This window comes from Furipterus horrens, unplaced genomic scaffold, assembly GCF_987537825.1.
Source record: "Furipterus horrens unplaced genomic scaffold, mFurHor1.1.pri manual_scaffold_12, whole genome shotgun sequence".
Taxonomy (NCBI): Eukaryota; Metazoa; Chordata; class Mammalia; order Chiroptera; family Furipteridae; genus Furipterus; species Furipterus horrens.
The window spans coordinates 40,885,476-40,906,366 of NW_028327182.1; the positions used below are offsets into that span (position 1 = coordinate 40,885,476).

The following is a 20,891-nucleotide window of genomic DNA, read 5'->3' on the forward strand; positions in this document are numbered from 1 at the left end:
ATGAGAATAGAAACAAAGATAATTTGAGCAATGTTACTCAATTATAATTCAGAAGAGTCAAGGTTTTAATCAAATGTCTTAGTCTCCAGATCCTATTCTCTTTTGCTTTCTTTGTTGTTCTTTCTTCCATAAGAGGTCAAAAGTCAAATATATTTGATCCTTTTATACTTTTAATTAGTTGGCACAACTTTAAGATGTTCATAAGTTGTGGTTTTCTCAGGGATGTCTGGTTTTATTCTAGTTATCCCAGAATAATATTAATTGTATCCCCTAAAAGTCTCAACAGTGTCCTGGTTTGGATGATAAATTATATGGTCATCCCAGCCAACTGCTATAAAGACATCAGATTTATTGCACAAAACATAGCTGAAAAAATAAATAGTGAAAATAAATAGAATATAAGCTCAAATTCCTTGGGGAAATTTTACATTAGAAAGTTTTAAAATATTTAGAGTAAAAAAATATATATATTTCTTGAATAATAAACTGTAACATTGTATGAAGCTGATGGCTCTTAAAAGTATTTAAGTAGTTAAGTTTTGTCAGATTTTCTTTTGTGATGTCAATTAAGAGCCTTTCATTCATTCTTATTTGCCTCACTTTACTGTAAATAACTTATTAACCATCCACTACTTCTCTGACTGATTAAATGGTATAAATATTGAGAAAAGCAATGTGAATGACATAAATACCAAGAATTTTTTAAATGTGAAAATATATGTCTTCTACAAACATATTTAAGAAGCACATAAATAATATCAATTATTAACTAAGATCGGTAGAAATCCTTTATTATCTTTTTTTGTTGTTGTTTAGTTTTTATTTCATAATCACAAATTTAACTCTGCAATCCAGCTAGACTTGGAAGGGGTAAGGAAAATATGGAACCCAATGAACTGTGGTGAGAGCACAAAGATTATAGCACATTCCAAGCAGAGAGGGGTGAAGAGGTACTCTCCTGAGCTACAGAATGAATGGTCTGGTGGTTAAGATAAAACCCACGTCAAATGTATTAGAGTTGTCCACAGTCAGTAATGGTAATCTTCTTGCTGGTCTTGCCATTCCTGGACCCATAGCGCTCCATGCCTGTCACAACACCCATGCCGTCTTTCACCTGGCCAAAAACCACCACATGCTTGCCATCCAGCCACTCGGTCTTGGCCGTGCAGATGAAGAACTGGGAACTGTTTGTGTTGGGTCCAGCATTTGCCATGGACAAGATGCCAGGACCTGTGTGCTTCAGGATGAAATTCTCATCATCGAATTTCTCCCTGTAGATGGACTTGCCGCCTGTGCCATTGTGGCGTGTGAAGTCCCCACCCTGGCACATAAATCCCGGAATAATTCTGTGAAAGCAGGAACCTTTGTAACCAAATCCTTTCTCCCCAGTGCTCAGAACACGAAAGTTTTCTGCCGTCTTTGGGACTTTGTCTACAAACAGCTCAAAGGAGACGCAGCCCAAGGGCTTGCCGTAGACAGAGATGTCAAAGAACATGGTGGGATTGACCATGGCTGGATGCGGGAATATCTGGGGCAGCGTCTGCGGCATCTGCAAGGCGGCTCCTTTATTATCTTAATTCTTATTCTGTCGCTTATTAGTTGACAGTTTCACACAGGAAAAGTAGTAAGTCAAAGAAAGAAAAGGTCAATTTACTGCTGTAAGGACTTATATAATAGACATGCCTATGCCAGAGGTAATCAGAAAAATTAAGACAATTTATAGCAGGAGGGTATAAAATACTGTAGGAAACACTAAAGTGAAAGATGTAAAGCTCTCGCTGAATTTCCCAGGCTAACCACATGTCTGTTCTTCATTGCTTCTTCCTACATTCAGAGCATGGGTAACAATTTTCAATGTGATGGAAAGCATTCAGTGAATTCTGAATTCTGAATCTTTGCTGTCCAAGTTTATTGCTATCATTTGAAAGAAAGTTGAATTTAGCAATTATACAGGAAAGGCTCATTCTCATGCAGACATGGATACTTGAGGAGGCTGTAGTAATCTATAGAACAGTTAGTTATACAAGTTCCCAAATTATGAGGGAGCAGACAATAGAAGAACAAGAGGCAGCAAAGAGGCAATTTAATTCACAGCTGCTTTCCTTGGGAGTTACATTTGCTCATGAGTTACAGGATGTAACAATGAGATAAAGGGCTTCTATGCTTCTATCAAGTGAGGAATACTTTCCTAGGTATCATACAAAACAAAAATTTTTTTTTCCATAAAAACACTAGGAAATATATATAACTCTCCAAACAAGGAATTCAAACACACACACACACACACACACACACACACACACACACACACACATACTGTGTTAAATGAGTCATTTCCTGTGTTTTGTGGATTTTTGCACAAGCTACTCTTACAGCACATAGATTCTCGAAAGTTTCGTGTAAGTCTTACATTGAATTCAACAAAGAACCTGTGAATTGGTGCTCTCTCACTGGATTTGATATGAATTAGTGTGAATTGCAGACTGCTGTGAGGCATAGATCAGCACATCACACATATCCAAGAGTAGAAGAAGAAAATCTTGATGAGAACCAGATCAGAGATTACTGTTATTCATGGCTCTCACTTTTTCTAATGCCCTAGGAAGCAGGGATTTAAAATTACCATGAAATCTACCTTTGCAAACAGTTGTAAATTATACTTACACTTAATTTCATATTTCAAATATTCAGGGTGATTTTAAAATGATTCTGTGCATGTTAGCGATGAGCTTTGAGCTGACAGGGTGAGGCAGAGGTAGGTGTTCATGATCTCTATCAACCTCCCTTAAGGCTCGGACCATGATTCTTCTGTCACCCAGCACTTACCTGTGCTGATTTAGCAATTAAGTACACGTTGTAACTTTGAAGACATGTAACATGGTTCATACAAATATAATAAATGTTAAACACATTCCATTTTTACAGTAACTGAACAATAACAGAATTGGAAAATGTATGTAAAGGGCAGAAATAGAAAATGGCAATTTTAATAAAAATAAAATTTCTTTAGTCATTATAAATTGAATATTTTAAGAAAATTTCAAATTAATGACAAGTTAATAAAATATGCCCTATATTCTATAAAAAACTAATGCTTGTTGGTTTTGAAAATTACTTGATTTTCATAAAAAATTAGTTTGATTTGTAATACGTAACTTTTAAAAATTGTTTTCCTACTTTTGTTTTGCTTTTCTGTATATTTTGTTTGAGTTAGACATTTTCTTTGACATTCACACAGTCAGAAGCTTTGTCTTATGAAAAATGTCAGCTTTGTCTCATTGATTAGCTTACTGTTTTCATGATTATTATTAATGAGAACCTTTATGAACTACACAACTTCTCACATTATTCAGTAGATCACAGTCTCTGGTGAATTTTTGCAAACAGAACATTGTCATATTTAATTTTGGTACTAGCATTTTTGAGGGAAGCTGGTTATAACCCTTTTACAGGTAAGGTGTTTGAGATGTTAACTGCCAGAGAGCAATAGATTATTTGTATGATTCTAAGGGATGCACAAATTCTAACACCTGACAACTTCATTGCCATTGATGTCAAAAGCTCTCTCTCTAAAGTATATGAGTGAGTGGTATAGTATCATCAAGTAATATTTTTGATGTGACCACACAAATTATTGTGACTGTAGAAATAACTATGTGCTTCTATAGGTGAGAAATCTGTGTACGTGGCTCTGAACCTATTAGGGAAGAAGTGGCTCAATCTGAATAATTTCTCATAAAATACTCTAGACGATGGCATTACTGATACTGTCGAGAAGAGACCAATGAGTACCAACCACCACTACTTTTTAATTAGTTTAAAATATGTATCTTATGTATCTAACACAGAAATTGTGTGGGGGAAACTTGGATGTTATATAGTGGAGTTTGCTATTAACTTGATTTGCAACATGAACATCTAATTCTAACCTAAAATCTTATATTAAATGTCTATATTTCCCTGAAAGGTAACCTAACTTTTCAGAGTCTCAGCTTCCTAAACAGTAAAACAAAGTCTTGAATTAGCTGATGGCTGGGAATCAATTCTCCGTGGATCTCTAACATTTCTACATCTTGTGAGTGAAGACACTAACATGATTTATTCCAGGGTGTCTTTTCAATTATGTTTGTATGGGAAACAGCCTTGGAAGACAAGTATAGTATCTCTTTCCAGAGTGATGGTCAGCACACTTAACTGCATATTAATAGTTTTGGGATTCCCTATATTCATAGATCAGCCTGCTATGTGAACAGGTATCACCTGGCCTTGTTAATGTTGTTCTGCAGGAACTAAGGCTCAATGAACTGGCACAAGTCCAGTATTGTCATTATTCTGAGTAATAATATCCTTTGTCTCTGACCTAGGAGTCTTCCTGTCTTTGCCAGCATTCATGAAACTTTGACATGTTAAATAGTTAAATGCAAATCAGTAAATTCTCAGACCAGTCACAGATTTTGACATTGCTCCTTAGCCATCTAATCTCTGTAACTGGACAGTCTAACTTATGTCTTCAGCTCAAGGAAGCTAAATCCTGACCTTTGCTGTAATTTAATTAACCTTTTTTTTTCTTTTCTTTTCTTTTTTTTAATAACTCAGCATCATTTACTTTCAATAGCCCTGCTCTGAAAACTTGTGCTAAAGTTCTAATTAGGAATATGTTAAAAGCTTTAGAGAACTTGAGCAGTGAAAAGATTGTGATGACTTTTAGCATGTGTAATTCAAAATAAAAACAATATTCAACAGCAATGGAAGTTCAATAAAATTCTGATTATATGCATTTCCCCACCTAAATTTATGTGCCTAGTCTGTCTATTGAATAATCCAGAAGCATTAATTCTAAACTTGAACTCTAAGCCTGAACTATTCCCTTTCTGCAGGTATCTATGTTGTTTCTTCTCCCCAGCTTCTTCCTGCCTCTGTTTCACTCCATTATCTCTCTTCTGCCCAGTTAATCTGCTATAAATAAATAGCTTATTTATCACCATTTATCTGAATGTTTTCTCCTTGCTTTTTCCCCCCAGTTTTATTGGGAAATAATAAACCATCATTGTATAAATTTAAGATGTACATCATGATGGTTTTATTTTCATATATTGTGAAATAATTACCACAATAGGTTTAACTAGCATCCCTTTTCTCATATAAATCTAATATAAATAAGTAAAGAAAAAAATTATTGTGATAAGAACTCTTAACATTTACTCTTTTGACTTTTCTATATATCATACAACACTGTTAGCTATAGTCAGCATGTTGTACACTATATCCCTAGTATTTATTTATTTTATAACTAAAATTGTATATTTTTGACCACCTTCCTCCCATTATCTCTCCCCCCACCCTCTGCTTCTGATTGTATTTTTATGAATTTTTTCTTTCAGATTCCATATATAAGTGAGGTCATATAATATTTATATTTTCTATTTGACTTACTTAATATAGAATAATGCCTTCAAGCAAATGGTAGAATTTCCTCATTTTTATGGCTGAATAATATTTTATTATATATCATGTTTTCTTTATCCATTCATCCAGAAATTAACATTTAGGTTGCTTCCATGTATTTTCTATTGTAAATAATTATGCAGTAAACATAAGGATGCAAATATATTTCTGAGTTAATGTTTGTTTACTTTTAACATATCCCCAAAGGTGAAATTTCTGGATCATAGGTTCTATTTTTAATTTTTTCAAAATCCTCCATACTGTTTTCTATAGCAACAATTTACAGTCCCACCAACAGTGCACATAGGTCCCATTTTCTCCACATTTACATCAGCATTTGTTTACTCTTGTCTTTTTGATGATGGTCATTCTAACAGGCATGATGTGATATCTCATTGTGGTTTGAATTTTCATTTCTCTAATGACTAGTGATGTACCTGTTGGTGTTTCACATATTTTCTTTAGAAAAATGTTCATTCAGGTTCTTTACCAATTTTTTAATTGAATTATTTGTTTAATTTTTCCACTGCTATTGAGTGTATGAGTTCATTATGTATTTTGGATATGAACACCTGCTCATCTTTCTTTGTACTGCCCCACTACTCAGTGACACTGAACTCACTGTCTGCCACAACCTACATTTCTTTGAGAAAATGCATAATTCAAGGCTCATCTATCTAAGGAAAGAGGTGCATGTCAGGAACCCCATTTTAAGCAGAAACTCAGGTTATGTTCACTTGTAATTATATTGTTAAGTGAGTGTCATTGGGTACTTAATTATGTATTACCACTGGCATATTGAAAAATTAAAGTCTTTTATACAAAAACGTTCCAGGGTTTTTTACTATTCTCTCATCAATCATTTAGAAGACAATCTTATGATTATCATCATCATATTTTTTAAAAGAAAGAACAAAAAATGACTTTAAGCTTAAGCAAATTCAAGGATTGAGATCAAATATAAAATTTTTTAATAAAACATAATGTGGGATGGAAAAGAAGCCTGAAGGATACTTCTCATTTGTACATGGCTAATAAATATTCCAAAAACAAACAGATTTAGGATACATGAATCAGGGAAGTCATAGATCATATTTTTGGAGGAATAACACTTTATTTAAAGAATAAATTAAAATTTTATATACATGATGACACTAGCCCTCTTCCCATGATTATCCTATTAATTTGGTTCCTTCCTTATCTTTTTTATCTCTTTTTTTTTGAAAAATTCAAAATATTTGATATATTTTCATGAACCTAGAAGTACATCTAATAAAGAGAGCTTTATCCTCACTCTCATCCTTAAGTTTTACATTAATAGCATATAGTGATAGATATGAGAGGCCATTGGTTATGCACACTCATATTATTGGATGTGAGAAAAACAATATAGCTTGTTGAATTAAAGCCTTTTAATTTAATGTTGTGAAATATTTAATTCTCATATCAGATATATGATTCTGCTTTTTACTTGAATAAGATTAAAGATTTAAGGTTGAATGGTAGAGGTAAAAAAGAAAAAAGTAGACCAAAATTCTATATACCTAACATTTTTCTAGTGGAAATAAAATAGACATGCAGATTTTCAAATAAATAAATAAGTACAGTGGGAGTTTAGTATTCATATGATCTATATGTATATATTTATATATACATGATTGGGAAAACTACTTAGTGTCTTTCTCTGCCATGTTACTCTCAGGAAGCCATACTTATTTTTACAGACCCAAAGGGATTATTTCTTCTGGGATATATATTTGGCATATATTCTTTCTCCTTTCCACCTTGGATAAGAAATAGCAGTCTGGCACTTTTGCTTCAGGTTGGTCAGTACAGCTTTATTTTCCAGTCCCATGACCTACCTCTTCAGAATCTAGGTTTTCAGGAAACCACAGAGTCACTCCAATGTCAAGCCATTACCATTTCCTGAATGTTTCCCCTTTCTGAAGCAATACTTGAATTTAAGCAGGAGCCTCTACTTCAGCAGTATCTTCCCAGTCCGTATGAGCCACGTAGATGAAGAAACACAGTCCCCAGTGACTGGCTGGAAAGGACACTAACATTTCTCACTCATCTTTATCTGGTTTTTGACAAAAGGAGCTTGTGGTTGCCAGGAGAAAGGAGATATGGCCAAATTTCATCTTCCTCATCTGACCTTTAATATTATTCTTGTGTTCTAAATTATTAACACCTCATTTAATTATTGTTTTGGTTGATGCAGGTTATATCCATGAAGGCAGAAATCTATTTTTTCTACAACATCTCTAGGGCTTTTCACTGTAGATTTCTCTGTGCTCTCTGTGCTTTAGTCATGAGTATATGTTTCAACATATAGTCTTTTCTATATATCAGCCTTCAGTTCCCACTCAAGTCATCTGACCTGGGCCTTAAGAACTGAAAGTGTTTAACTGCCTAAATAATCACCAGCCTTACAGGTAACACCAGCACCAAGGAATAACAGTGAGCCAACACAGGTGACTGTGCTATTCACTCAACTTTTATTAATGCAGATTCACTCCAGATCCATGCTAACCAAATAATAATGATCACTCAGAAACAATCAGTAATAAAATTACACAAGAGAATTGGGGGATAACAAACCCTAGTTCCAAGAGTCCAGGTCAAGTCCGGCTCTGGGAGGTAACCGGGATTGGTGGTCAACATCTCACAAGGCAGAGTCAGAGGTACAGAAGCATAGCTGAACTCTTTCTTTCCAGAAGCCAAATGCACAGGACATCTCAAAATGCCTTGCTCTCTGAATGCTACATTCACGGTCTGAAATTCTATGCCTTTATGCTTCTTTTGGTTGCAAAGTCATGTTTGATTTTCCACAATTTCTCTTAAGAATGTTTTTCTTAATTTACAAAGGGTCCATAGACACATGAAAAAATGCTCAACATCACTAGCCATCAGAGAGATGCAAATAAAAACCACAATGAGATACCACTTTACACCTGTCAGAATGGTCATCATCAACAAATCAACAAACAACAAGTGCTGGTGAGGATGTGGAGAAATGGGAACCCTACCGCACTGTTGGTGGGAATGCAGACTAGTGCAGCCACTATGGAAAACAGTTTGGAATTTCCTCAAAAAACTAAAAACGGAACTCCCTTTTGAACCAGTGATTCTACTGCTAGGATTATACCCAAAAAACCCTAAAACCCTAATTCAAAAGAACTTATGCACCCCTATGTTCATAGCAGCACTGTTTACAATAGCCAAGTGCTGAAAACAACCTAAGTGCCCATCTGTAGATGAGTGGATTAAAAAACTGTGGTACATTTACGCAATGGAATACTATGCAGCAGAAAGAAAGAAAGAACTTGCCATTTGTGACAACATGGATGGAACTAGAGAGAATTATGCTTAGTTAAATAAGCCAGGCAAAGAAAGAAAAATACCATATGATATCACCTAATACAGGAGATTAAGGAACAACACAAACAAATGAACTAAATAGAACAAGGAACAGAATAACAGTTATTAGGGTGGAAGGGGGAGGGAGAGAAGGGGGATAAATAAGGGAAGGGTTTAGTCAAGGAACATGTATAAACAACTCATGCACATGGACAACGAAGGGGATATGATTGTGGGAGAAGGGTTGGGCTGGGTTGGAGGGAGCAATAGGGGAAAAATGGGACAACTATAACTGAAAAACAAAATTAAATAAATAAATAAATAAAACAAATTTTTGATAAACACATGTTATTTTTCAGTCTCAATGGGCACATATTGTATATATCAGCTCTGATAGGCACATGCTGCTTTGTGCAACCTCAGTAGGCATATGTAGTTTATGTCGCTCCACTGCGTATGCTCTGGGAAGGTGGTGTTACCCCTCAGATAATTATATATTGTCTGCCACACTGTAGTATGCATGCTGAGGTGCTGTGTTACTTATCTGAGTCATTGCTGCACTGTGCATGTGCTAAACATGGCTTCAGGTCCTGCTCTCCACAGCTTTTGATCTTCTGCTTGAATTACCTCTTTGTGTTCTCAAAAAGGAGCACTCTCCTGTTTATTTCTTCACAGGAAATTCCAGGTCTCTGAATCCATTTGGCCCTGAGAGTCCTAGGCACTTGAGCTGACCTACACCTTTGGCCTTACAGGAGGACACTCCTCAGCTTCCCAATGGCTGTCTTATTAAGGACCACCACCCATGGACTCCCAGATGAACATACTGAGGCTATGGAGAGTGAAGCACAAACTTATGAGGCTGTGCTATTGCATGGTGGGTGACCCACACCGTGGTCATTAAGAGCCAAGTGAAAACTTCAAGGTCCCAGGACAAGCCTAAGTGGCTTTATTTATTTTAATATGTGATCCCATTCCACCTTTTGTGTGTGTGTGTGTGTGGCGGGGGGGCAATACCAGATATAGAAAGAGCTCACAGCTTTAAAAAGAGTCACTGTTTTTTGTGTTGGTTTTTTTTGCTGAAAATAACTTAAAATATCTGTCAGCCTATTTAGGATTGCATGGCTCCAGATTTAACTTATTAACTGTGATTCTGACCTTAAGTTACTCCCTTAACTTTGAATAAAAATAGCAACTCCTTCTACTTTCAAGTTACTTCTAAAGATCAGATTTCCCAGATTCAAAGACATGTAATACTTCCTTTCAAGAAATTCACCATAAAGGTAGGAGGATGAAAACCCTACAATCTAAGTAAATTGCACTGTTCTGACTTCCCAAATCAGGTTAATTTCCAAATCTTGACAAATCCACTCTCTTAAAACTTTCTAATTTTCTCATACTTCTCATCATTCCTGTGACCTCATTGCAGCCTTCAGGTCACCTTTTCTCCTAACTTAAAATATTTCTAACTGCTTTCGATACCTTGTTCCTTTCCTGACCATCTTCTCTGCAGAGTGACCCTCATATAAAATACAAACATATCACTCACCAGTTTCCCAATGCCCTTAACATGATGTGCAGTTTCTGTAACATGGTTTAGGGTCTCTTTATGACTGAACCCCACACTCTCTCCAATCTTCCCCATATTGGTCTAACCAAAAACCATTTTTATCAGCACAAGAACAGAGGGAGTTGTTTCATATAGGAGCAAGAGCCTTAACAAAATTGAAGAAACATAACAGGGTTTAGTTTGGCAGAGGTCAATAAGCAATGCATCTTTGTGATTAGAGGAAACAGATGAAGGAATGATGAAAAAGAAGAGGAGACCAGAGAAGCTGAGCCCAGATTGTGAGAGGCTTGAGTCATATTAGTGAAAAGTGTAGACTTCCCTGTAAGCTGTGGAGAGTCCTCTCCCATAATTTTCTAGGACTCTGGTTGCAAGACATACACACAGACATAGAGATCTGTGTCCATCTGAGTAGTCACAGTTTAATAAAATTCTCTATAAAACAGATTAGAGCTGAACAAAGGCAACGTAGTGGAAATGAAAGGAATGTAAAAGATTCAATAGGCATTTTGAAAATTAGGGAATTAGGAAAAACAAAGTATCAACAATGACACAAGGGTACTATTTTGGGTGACTGTTGATAAAAGTAGTGAACAAAGGGATTTTGCAGACATCAAAGTTAAACTCTTTTATTTTTTTCTGAAAGCACTCTAAAAACTGTAAACACCATGCTGTATAAGATATCATCATCATTGTTATCAAGTAGTGCTATGTTAATAACCTTTGGGGTCTAGAGGTTGAATTATGGGCTACTTCTGGACTTGAAAGAAACTACATCCTAGATAGCCCAAATGGATATTACCTATTCTGCTTTAAGAACCTCCAGGGATGAACTACCAGAAAAAGCCTGACAAAGTCCCACTTTCTAGTAACTAAACATCGTTCCAGACACCTTATCCATGTCTTCACCCCTCAATGTGTACAGAGTCCACTTGGGCAATTTGAAAAAAGATTTGTGATGTTCTAATAGAAGTGAATAATAATTTTTAGAGGTCTTTAAAATTCAAACGTAGGAAAAAAGTAAGTCTTCTGTTTGATCACAAAAGCTGTAAATATACAAAAAAAAAAGGTGTGTCTTAGCATTACAATAACTTCTGTTTTCATTGGAAATCTGAACTGACTTTAAGCATCTACTGTTAAGTCTAGGCTAATATTTTAGAAAGCCTTAACAAATTCAAAAAAATGAAATTATATCAAGCATCTTCTCAGATCACAATGGCTTAAAACTGGAAATAAACCTTAAGGAAAAAACTCAAAAATATTCAAACTCATGGAGAATTAATAACATGCTACTAAATAATGAATAGGTTAACAATAACATCAAGAAAAAAATCAAAAAGTTTCTGGAAACAAATGATAATGAACACACAACAACCCAAAACCTACAGGATACAGCGAAAGCAGTCCTGTGAGGAAAGTTCATAGCAATACACGCCTACCTAAAAAGAATAGAAGAATCTTCAATGCAAATTCTAACATACAGCTAAAAGTACTAGAAGAACAACAACAAACAAAGCCCAGAAAAGTAGAAAGAAGGAAATCATCAAGATCAGAGCAGAATTAAATGACATAGAGACTAACAAATAATTCAAAAGATCAATAAAACCAAGAGCTGGTTCTTTGAAAAGATAAACAAAATTGACAAGCCTTTAACCAAGTTCATCAATAAAAAAAGAGAGAAGACCCAAATAAATAAAATCAGAAATGAGACTCGGGAAGATGGCAGAGGAGTGAGGGGAGGCTGCACTTTCAGGCTCCTGAGACCCATCTGCAGTTTGGGCTATTTGCAGACAGAACATCTTCAGTGAGCAGCTGGACACTGGTGGGAGTCGAGCCTTGGCACTGCTGGATTAGAGAAAAACCATCTGGGAACAACCTGTTTAGTGAGGATAGCAGAGGAAAAGGGGACAAAACGGGATTCCTGATTGGGGTGGCTGCCCGAGCTGCGGCTGGAAATACACAAAGGTTTTTTGGTGACCACAGGCTTCCCCAGAGAGGAATCGGGAGGAGAGCAGATCTCTGCCCGCTGGCAGAGACTGGACTCGACCAGGTGGCATTGGCGCTGAAGGACAGGAGACAGCATGCTGCCAGGCAAGTGAGAACATAATTCTCCTTTATATTTTTCTCTAGTGGACTGCAGAAAGGGGAGGAAAGTTTGGGGGTGGTAGGCCATTCTTGAGGAGCGCAGGCGCAGAGGTGCGTTCATCCACTCCCCAACCCTACCCTTGGGTCGCGGGGGGCGCGCATAGGGAAGTGCCCTCATTCACTGGCCCAGGTGCGCGGGGCCATGAGTCCAGGTGCCCCTCGGACACACCCCAAAAGACATAAAATCAGTGACCCAACGGGCACAGGGAGGGCCCACTGAACACGCAGAGGACTGTGCACAGACACCCCTAGCCAGCTCCAGTGGGTGCCAGGCCCCAGGCCAGAAAGTAGGCCACTAGCTCAGGCTCTGCTTGTGACCGCCCAGACAGGTGAGGGAAGGCAGGCAGCTGTGGCACCGGAGCAGCAGGCAGGTGGCAGCGACTCACAGATGCTCACTTCCACTGTGCACAAGTGTCCAGGGCCCTGCCCTAAGAGGAGAGAGACCAACTCCCAGAGCTCGGCTCAGCAAGACTAAGGGCACGGGGCACAAGCACGAAAACACCTCTACCTGGCTAGAATAGGCACCAATCGCGGGGCAAGCTCTCAGGCCGCCCACACGTGCAGGGGCGCACGCGAAAGGACACCTCAGTGCGAGCTCGAAAACACCTCAGCCCGGCTACAATAGGCGCCAATTGTGAAGCAAGCTGTCAGGCCGCACTGCTCATGCAGGGGCGTGCGCACAAGGACACCTCACCTGGCTCCAACAGGCAGCAAGAAAGTGCGCCATGCCAGACACCTCAGGCGCACACCATTGCTGCAAGGAACAAGAACCTCTGAACCACCACACTAGACCAGCTGCGGACACAGAAAAAGAAGACGACACACCAAGGCTAAACTGAGTAAAAACATTCCTTTTCTTTTTTCTTTCTTTCTTTTTCTTTTTTTCTCTTTTTCTTTCTTTTTTTCCTTTTTTTAATTTTTTTTATTTTTTCTTTTTCCTTTTTTTCTTTCTTCTCTCTTTTCTTTCTTTCTTCTTTTCTTCATTTTTCTTTTTCTTTCTTTTCTTTTTTATCCCTTCCTTAAAAAAAGGAAAAGGGAAGGAGAGAATAGGAGGGGAAGAAAAAATAAAAGAAAAACAAACTATATCTCTAAAGCATTTCATAAAACCTCTCCTTCTCATCCTTTCTCTTTAATCATTGTCTATTTGTTTGTGTGTCTAGTTTAGCCCCCCTATCACTCTAAATAATAGAATATAATTACTATATAAACCCAATACAATACAATCCCACATTCTTACTATATTCTGCATTTTTCCATCCTTTTCTTCTATTTTTATTAACATACAATGTAAATTTTACCTACTGGCTTCAATAGTCTCAACTATTATTAATCTATCATGCCCTCTATCAGAAATAATATTTTTCCTCCGTAAAAACAACTCTTATCTATTCTTCTTATAGTATAAAAGCTCTAATCTCTTTACATTTATATTAATACTGTCTCATTGGCTGACGATAGCAGGATAGAGGTTGGGGGATAATTTTGAGGGTGTGGGTCTCCTGCCTGGGCTGTGTGTTTATGTTTTTAACAGCATATCCACAAAAGAACTCAAGACAAAGTGGATAGAGTGACTCTCAACCAACTAGCCAGAAGGAAGATCCTGCCAAAGAACATCTGAGATATAACCAGACAGCATAAACAAACAACATAAAAGATAACCCAAGAACATCAGGCTCAGGATATCAAAGAGACTGCACCACTGAAACCTCCAGATCTCCCATAAAGAATCTGACATCACAAAGGTGGGAAGTAGAAGCAGACCATCCCCCCCCAAAAATAAATAAATAAAAATAAACAAGAAGAATCCAACATGGTAAGACGCAAAAATAACTCTTCAATGAGAAGAAAAGAGGAATCCTCAGAAAGAGAGGTAGATGAAATAGACATAGCCCAAATGTCAGACATGGAATTCAAAACAATGGTGGTAAAGAAGCTTAATATACACGACAACCTTAAAAACAACTATGACAACCTCCAAGGAAGTTACCAGCAGCTCCAAGAAAATTGCAGTAAACTTGCAGAGAACTACACCAGCATAAAAAAAGACATAGAAACTATTAACAAGAACCAGGAAGAAATAAAGAATTCAATCTCTGAACTGAAAAACACAGTAGAATCAGTCAAAAGCAGACCAAACGAAACAGAGGATCAGATTCGGCAGCTGTCCGTCTCGAGAGACGATGGTGTAGCTTCTTAAGAGTCTATCTGCACCGCCGAGAATGGCTGTGCAGTCCAACTCGGGAGTGACACAGTATCTGTCTCCTCCCGTGTTGAATCGACATCTTGTGATGACGCTGGAGTGTCCTCTCCAGTGAAGCTGAAGCTACAGAGCCTGGGCAGGGTGATATGGAGGGTCTGCTGTTGCCCGTGCAGCAGACCCCCCCTCTCTTCGCAGCTGAAGGGTCCAAGGGAAAGACGGAGTCAATACAGCTTGGCTTCAGGTGCGCCGCAGGAGTTGCCGGTGTTGACTACAACGTCAAACCGCCTTAGGGACTCCGGCTCCGGATTTTCTGTCGGGGTTTACTCCCTTAGCCTTTCCCCTGAAGAGGTATGCCGCAAGGCAGCGGAGGTTTTTTGGAGTCAGAGTTTTCCTTCTCTGATAGAGGATCAGATTAGTGAGTTAGAAAATAATGTAGAGAAAAACTCCCAGATTATACAGCAAAATGAAAAAAGATTGAAAAATATGAACAAGATATAAGGGAATTACAGGATAGCAAGAGAAGAAATAATATCAGAATCATCGGAATTAGAGACGGAGAAGAAAAGGAGCACGGAATTGAAAAACTGATAGGAAAAATAGTGACAGAAAATTTTCCGAACGTGATGAGAGAAAAAGTTATACAAGTTCAGGAAGCACAGAGAGTTCCAATGAAGAGGAACCCCCAAAAACCCACTCCAAGGCACATCATAATTAAAATGGCAACATTCCAAGACAAAGAGAGAATCCAAAAAGCAGCAAGAGAAAAACAGCAAATAACATACAAGGGAGCTCCGATAAGGCTATCAACTGATTTATCAACAGAAAGATTACAAGCCAGAAGGGAATGGTCAAAAATATTTCAAGCAATGAAAAACAAAGGCCTACAACCAAGAATACTCTACCCAGAAAGGCTCTCATTCAAAATAGAAGGTGAAATAAAGAGTTTCTCAGACAAAGGAAGACTAAAAGAATACATCTCCACAAAACCAGCATTGCAAGAGATGCTAAAGGGAGTGTTCTAAGAAAAAAGAAGAAAAAAAAAAGAGAGAGAGGAACAGAGCTACAAAGGGAAATGAATAAATACACATCAATAATAACCTTAAATGTAAATGGATTAAATGCTCCAATTAAAAGACATAGGGTTATGGAATGGATAAGAAAACAGGACCCAAATATTTGCTGTCTACAAGAAACACACCTCAAAACAAAAGATTCACACAGATTGAAAGTAAAGGGATATAAAAAAATATTCCAAGCAAACGGACCGGAAAAAAAAAGCCAGGGTAGCATTCCTCATATCAGACAAAATGGATTTCAAAGCAAGGGCAATAAAAATAGACAAAGAAGGATATTTCATAATACTTAAAGGAAAAATCCATCAATAAGATATAACACTGATAAACATATATGCACCCAACATAGGAGCACCCAAATACATCAAGCAAATACTAGAAGACCACAAGAAGGATATTAACAACAACACCCTCATAGTAGGGGACTTCAACACTCCATTATCAACAATAGACAGATCATCAAAGAAAAGAAACACCAAGGATATATAGGCATTGAACAACAAACTAAACCACATGGACCTAACTGATATATATAGAACTTTCCACTCCAAAGAAGCAAAATGTACATTCTTTTCAAGTGCATATGGGACATTTTCAAAGACCGACCACATGATAGGACACAAAACAAGCCTCAACAAATGCAAGAAAACTGAAATCATATCAAGCATCTTTTCAGACCACAATGCCTTGAAACTAAAAATCAACCTCAGAGAAAAAAATCAAAGACACCCAAACTCATGGAGATTGAATAACATGCTATTAAATAATGAATGGGTTAACAATGACATCGAAGAAGAAATCAAGAAATTTCTAGAAACTAATGATAATGAGCACACAACAGCCCAAAACCTGTGGGACACAGCAAAAGCAGTCCTGAGAGGGAAGTTCATAGCAATACAGGCATATCTGAAAAGATTGAAGATTCTCAAATAAAAAACCTAACCATAAATCTACAAGAACTAGAACAATAACAACAAACAAAGCCTAGGGCAAGAAGATGGAACGAAATCATCAAGATAAGAGCAGAACTAAATGACATGAAGACTAAACAAACAATCCAAAAGATCAACAAAAGAAGGAGCTGGTTCTTTGAAAAAATAAACAAAATCGACAAGCCTCATCAAGAGGCTCATCAAGAAAAAAAGAGAGAAGACCCAAATAAACAAAACTAGAAATGAAAAGGAGAAATCACGACTGATACCTCAGAAATACAAACAATTATAAGAAATTACTACAAACAACTATATGGCAAGAAATTTGACAACCTAGTAGAAATGGACAGATTTCTAGAAACATATAACCTTCCAAAACTGAATCAAGAAGAAGTGGAAAGTCTCAAGAAACCAATAACAAAGAAGGAAATTGAAACAGTAATCAAAAATCTCCCTGCACACAAAAGCCCTGGACCGGATGGATTCACAGGTGAATTCTACAAAACATTTAAGGAGGAACTAATTCCTACCCTCCTCAAACTATTCTGAAAAATCCAAGAAGAGGGGAGAATCCCAAACTTTTTCTATGCAGTCAGTATTATCCTAATGCCAAATCAGGTAAAGACACAACAAAGAAAGAAAACTACAGGCCAATATCACTGATGAAAATAGATGCTAACATCCTAAATAAAATATTGGCAAACAGGATCCAGCAATACATCAAAAAGATCATACATCACGATCAAGTTCGATTCATCCCCGGGATGCAAGGATGGTTTAATATTCGCAAATCAATAAATATAATACATCACCTAAACAAAATGAAAGACAAAAATCACATGATCATATCAATAGATGCAGAAAAAGCTTTTGAAAAAGTACAACACCCATTTATGATGAAAACACTCAGCAAAATGGGAATAGAGGGAGCATACCTTAACATAATCAAGACTATATATGAGAAGCCTGAGGCCAACAGCATACTCAATGGACAAAAATTAAAAGCATTCCCCCTGAATTCAGGGACTACACAAGGTTGTCCAGTCTCTCCACTCCTATTCAACATAGTGTTGGAAGTCCTAGCCACAACAATCAGACAAGAAAAAGAAATTAAAAAAATCCAAATTGGGAAAGAAGAAGTAAAACTATCATTATATGCAGATGACATGATAGTATACCTAGAAGATCCTATAAACTCCACTGAAAGACTACTCGATATAATAAGTGTATTTGGCAAAATCGCAGGGTACAAAATAAATATACAGAAATCTAAGGCATTTCTGTACACCAACAATAAAATATCAGAGACAGAGACAAAAAAGAAAATACCATTTACCATAGCAACAAGAAAAATAAAGTACCTAGAAATAAACTTAACCAAAGAGATAAAAGACCTGTACTCTGAAAATTACATAACATTGAAATAAGAAATTAAGGAAGATACAAATAAATGGAAGCAAATAACATGTGCTTGGATGGGAAGAATCAACATCATCAAAATGGCCATACTACCCAAAGCAATTTACAGATTCAATGCAAGCCCTATTAAAACACCAATGACATATTTCTCAGACCTAGAACAAATACTCCATAAATTCATATGGAACCAAAAAAGACCCAGAATAGCAAAAGCAATCTTGAGACAGAAGAACACAGTAGGAGGAATCACAACACCAGATATCAAACAATACTACAAAGCAACTGTGATCAAAACAGTCTGGTACTGGCATAAGAACAGACATATAGATCAGTGTAACAGAATTGAGAACCCAGAAATAAACCCAGGTCTATATGGTGAGCTAATATTTGACAAAGTGGGAAGGAACATAAAATGGAGTGAAAACAACCTCTTTAACAAATGGTGCTGGGAGAACTGGACTGGGACATGCAAAAAAATGAAACTAGACCACCAACTTACACCATACACTAGAATAAACTCAAAATGGATCAAAGACTTAAATGTAAGCCATGACACCATAAAAGTCCTAGAGGAAAACATAGGCAAGAAAATTTCAGATATCTCACGTAACAATTTCTTCACGGATCCATCTCCTAAAGCAAGAGAAATAAAGAAAAAAATAAACAAATGGAATTACATCAAACTAAAGAATCTCTGCTCAGCAAAAGAAAATATCAGCAAGATGAAAAGGAAACTAACAATATGGGAAAACATATATGCCAATGACATCACAGACAGAGGATTGATTTCCAAAATATATAAAAAGCTTATACGACTCAACATCAAGAAAAAAAACAACCCAATTAAGAAATGGCCAAAGGATCTGAACAAACACTTCTCCAAAGAGGACATACAGATGGTCCATAGACACATGAAAAAATGCTCAACATCATTAGCCATCAGGGAGATGCAAATAAAAACCACAATGAGATACCATTTTACACCAGTCAGAATGGCCATCATCAACAAATCAACAAACAACAAGTGCTGGCGAGGATGTGGAGAAACAGGAACCCTACTGCACGGTTGGTGGGAATGCAGACTAGTGCAGCCACTGTGGAAAACAGTATGGAATTACCTCCAAAAACTAAAAATGGAACTGCCTTTTGAACCAGTGATTCCACTACTAGGATTATACCCGAAGATTCTTGAAACACCAATTCAAAAGAACTTATGCACCCCTATGTTCATAGCAGCCCTGTTTACAATAGCTAAGTGCTGAAAACAGCCTAAGTGCCCATCTGTAGATGAGTGGATCAAAAAACTGTGGTACATTTACACAATGGAATACTATGCAGCAGAAAGAAAGAAGGAACTCCCTCCATTTTCAACAATATGAATGGAACTAGAGAGAATTATGCTTAGTGAAATAAGCCAGGCAAAGAAAGAAAAATACCATATGATATCACCTAATACAGGAAACTAAGGAACAACACAAACAAAAGAACTAAATAGAACAAAGAGCAGAATAGCAGTCAATGGGGGGGGGGGGCGCGGATAAGTAAGGGAAGGGTTTAGTCAAAGAACATGTATAAATGACTCATGGATACAGACAACGGGGAGGGATATGATTGCAGGAGAGGGGGTGGGCTGGGGGGAGGAGAGAAATGGGGGAAAATGGGACAACTGTAATTGAAAAACCAAAAAAAATAAAATAAAAATCAGAAATGAAAGAGGAGAAATCACAACCGATACCAAAGCAATACAAAGGATGTAAGAAATTATTACAAAAACCTGTATCATAAGAAATTTGACAACCTGGATGAAATGGACAAATTTCTAGACACATATAATCTTCCAAAAATGAATTTAAAAGAAGCAGAAAGCCTGAATAGACCAATAACAACTAGAGAAATTGAAACAGTAATCAAAAAACTCCCAGCTCACAGAAGTCCTGGACCGGATGGCTTCACAGGTGAATTTTACAAAACATTTAGGGAAGAACTAATTCCTATCCTTCTCAAACTTTTTCAAAAAATGCAAGAAGAGGGAACTCTCCCAATTCATTCTATGAAGCCATTATTACGCTAAATCCAAAACCAGGTCAAGACACAACAAAGAAAGAAAACTACAGGCCAATATTGATGATAAACATAGATACTAAAATCCTCTACAAAATATTGACCAATAAGATCCAGAGACACATTAAAAAGATCATACACAATGATCAAGTGGGATTCATCTTAGGGATGCAAGGGTGGTTTAATATTTGCAAATCAATAAATGTAAAACATCACATAAACAAAATGAAAGACAAAAAGCCACATGATCACATCAATAGATGCAGAAAAAGCATTTGATAAGTACAACACCCACTTGTGATGAAAACACTCAGCAAAATAGGAATAGAGGGAGCATACCTCAACATAGTAAGACCATATATGAGAAATCTGAAGCCGACATCATTCTCAATGGGCAAAACCTGAAAGCATTTCCCCTGAGGTCAGGAAGAAGACAAGGATGTCCACTCTCCCCACTCCTATTCAACATAATCTTGGAAGTTCTAGCCATAGCAGTCAGACAAGAAAGAGAAATAGAAGGCATCCAAATTGGAAAAGAGGAAGTAAAACTCTTATTATTTGCAGACGACATGATAGTGTACATAGAAAACCCTATAGACTCCACAAAAAAACTACTCGACTTAATAAGTGAATCTGGCAAAATTGCAAGGTACAAAGTCAGTATTCATATATTGAAGGCATTCCTATACAGC

At 37.0% G+C, this 20,891-nt stretch overlaps 1 pseudogene; it reads right to left on the reverse strand.

Moving 5' to 3' along the window:
- Positions 1 to 972: 972 nt before the first annotated feature.
- Positions 973 to 1,383, reverse strand: LOC149996053 (peptidyl-prolyl cis-trans isomerase A pseudogene; annotated as a pseudogene).
- Between the last annotated feature and the right edge of the window lie 19,508 nt (positions 1,384 to 20,891).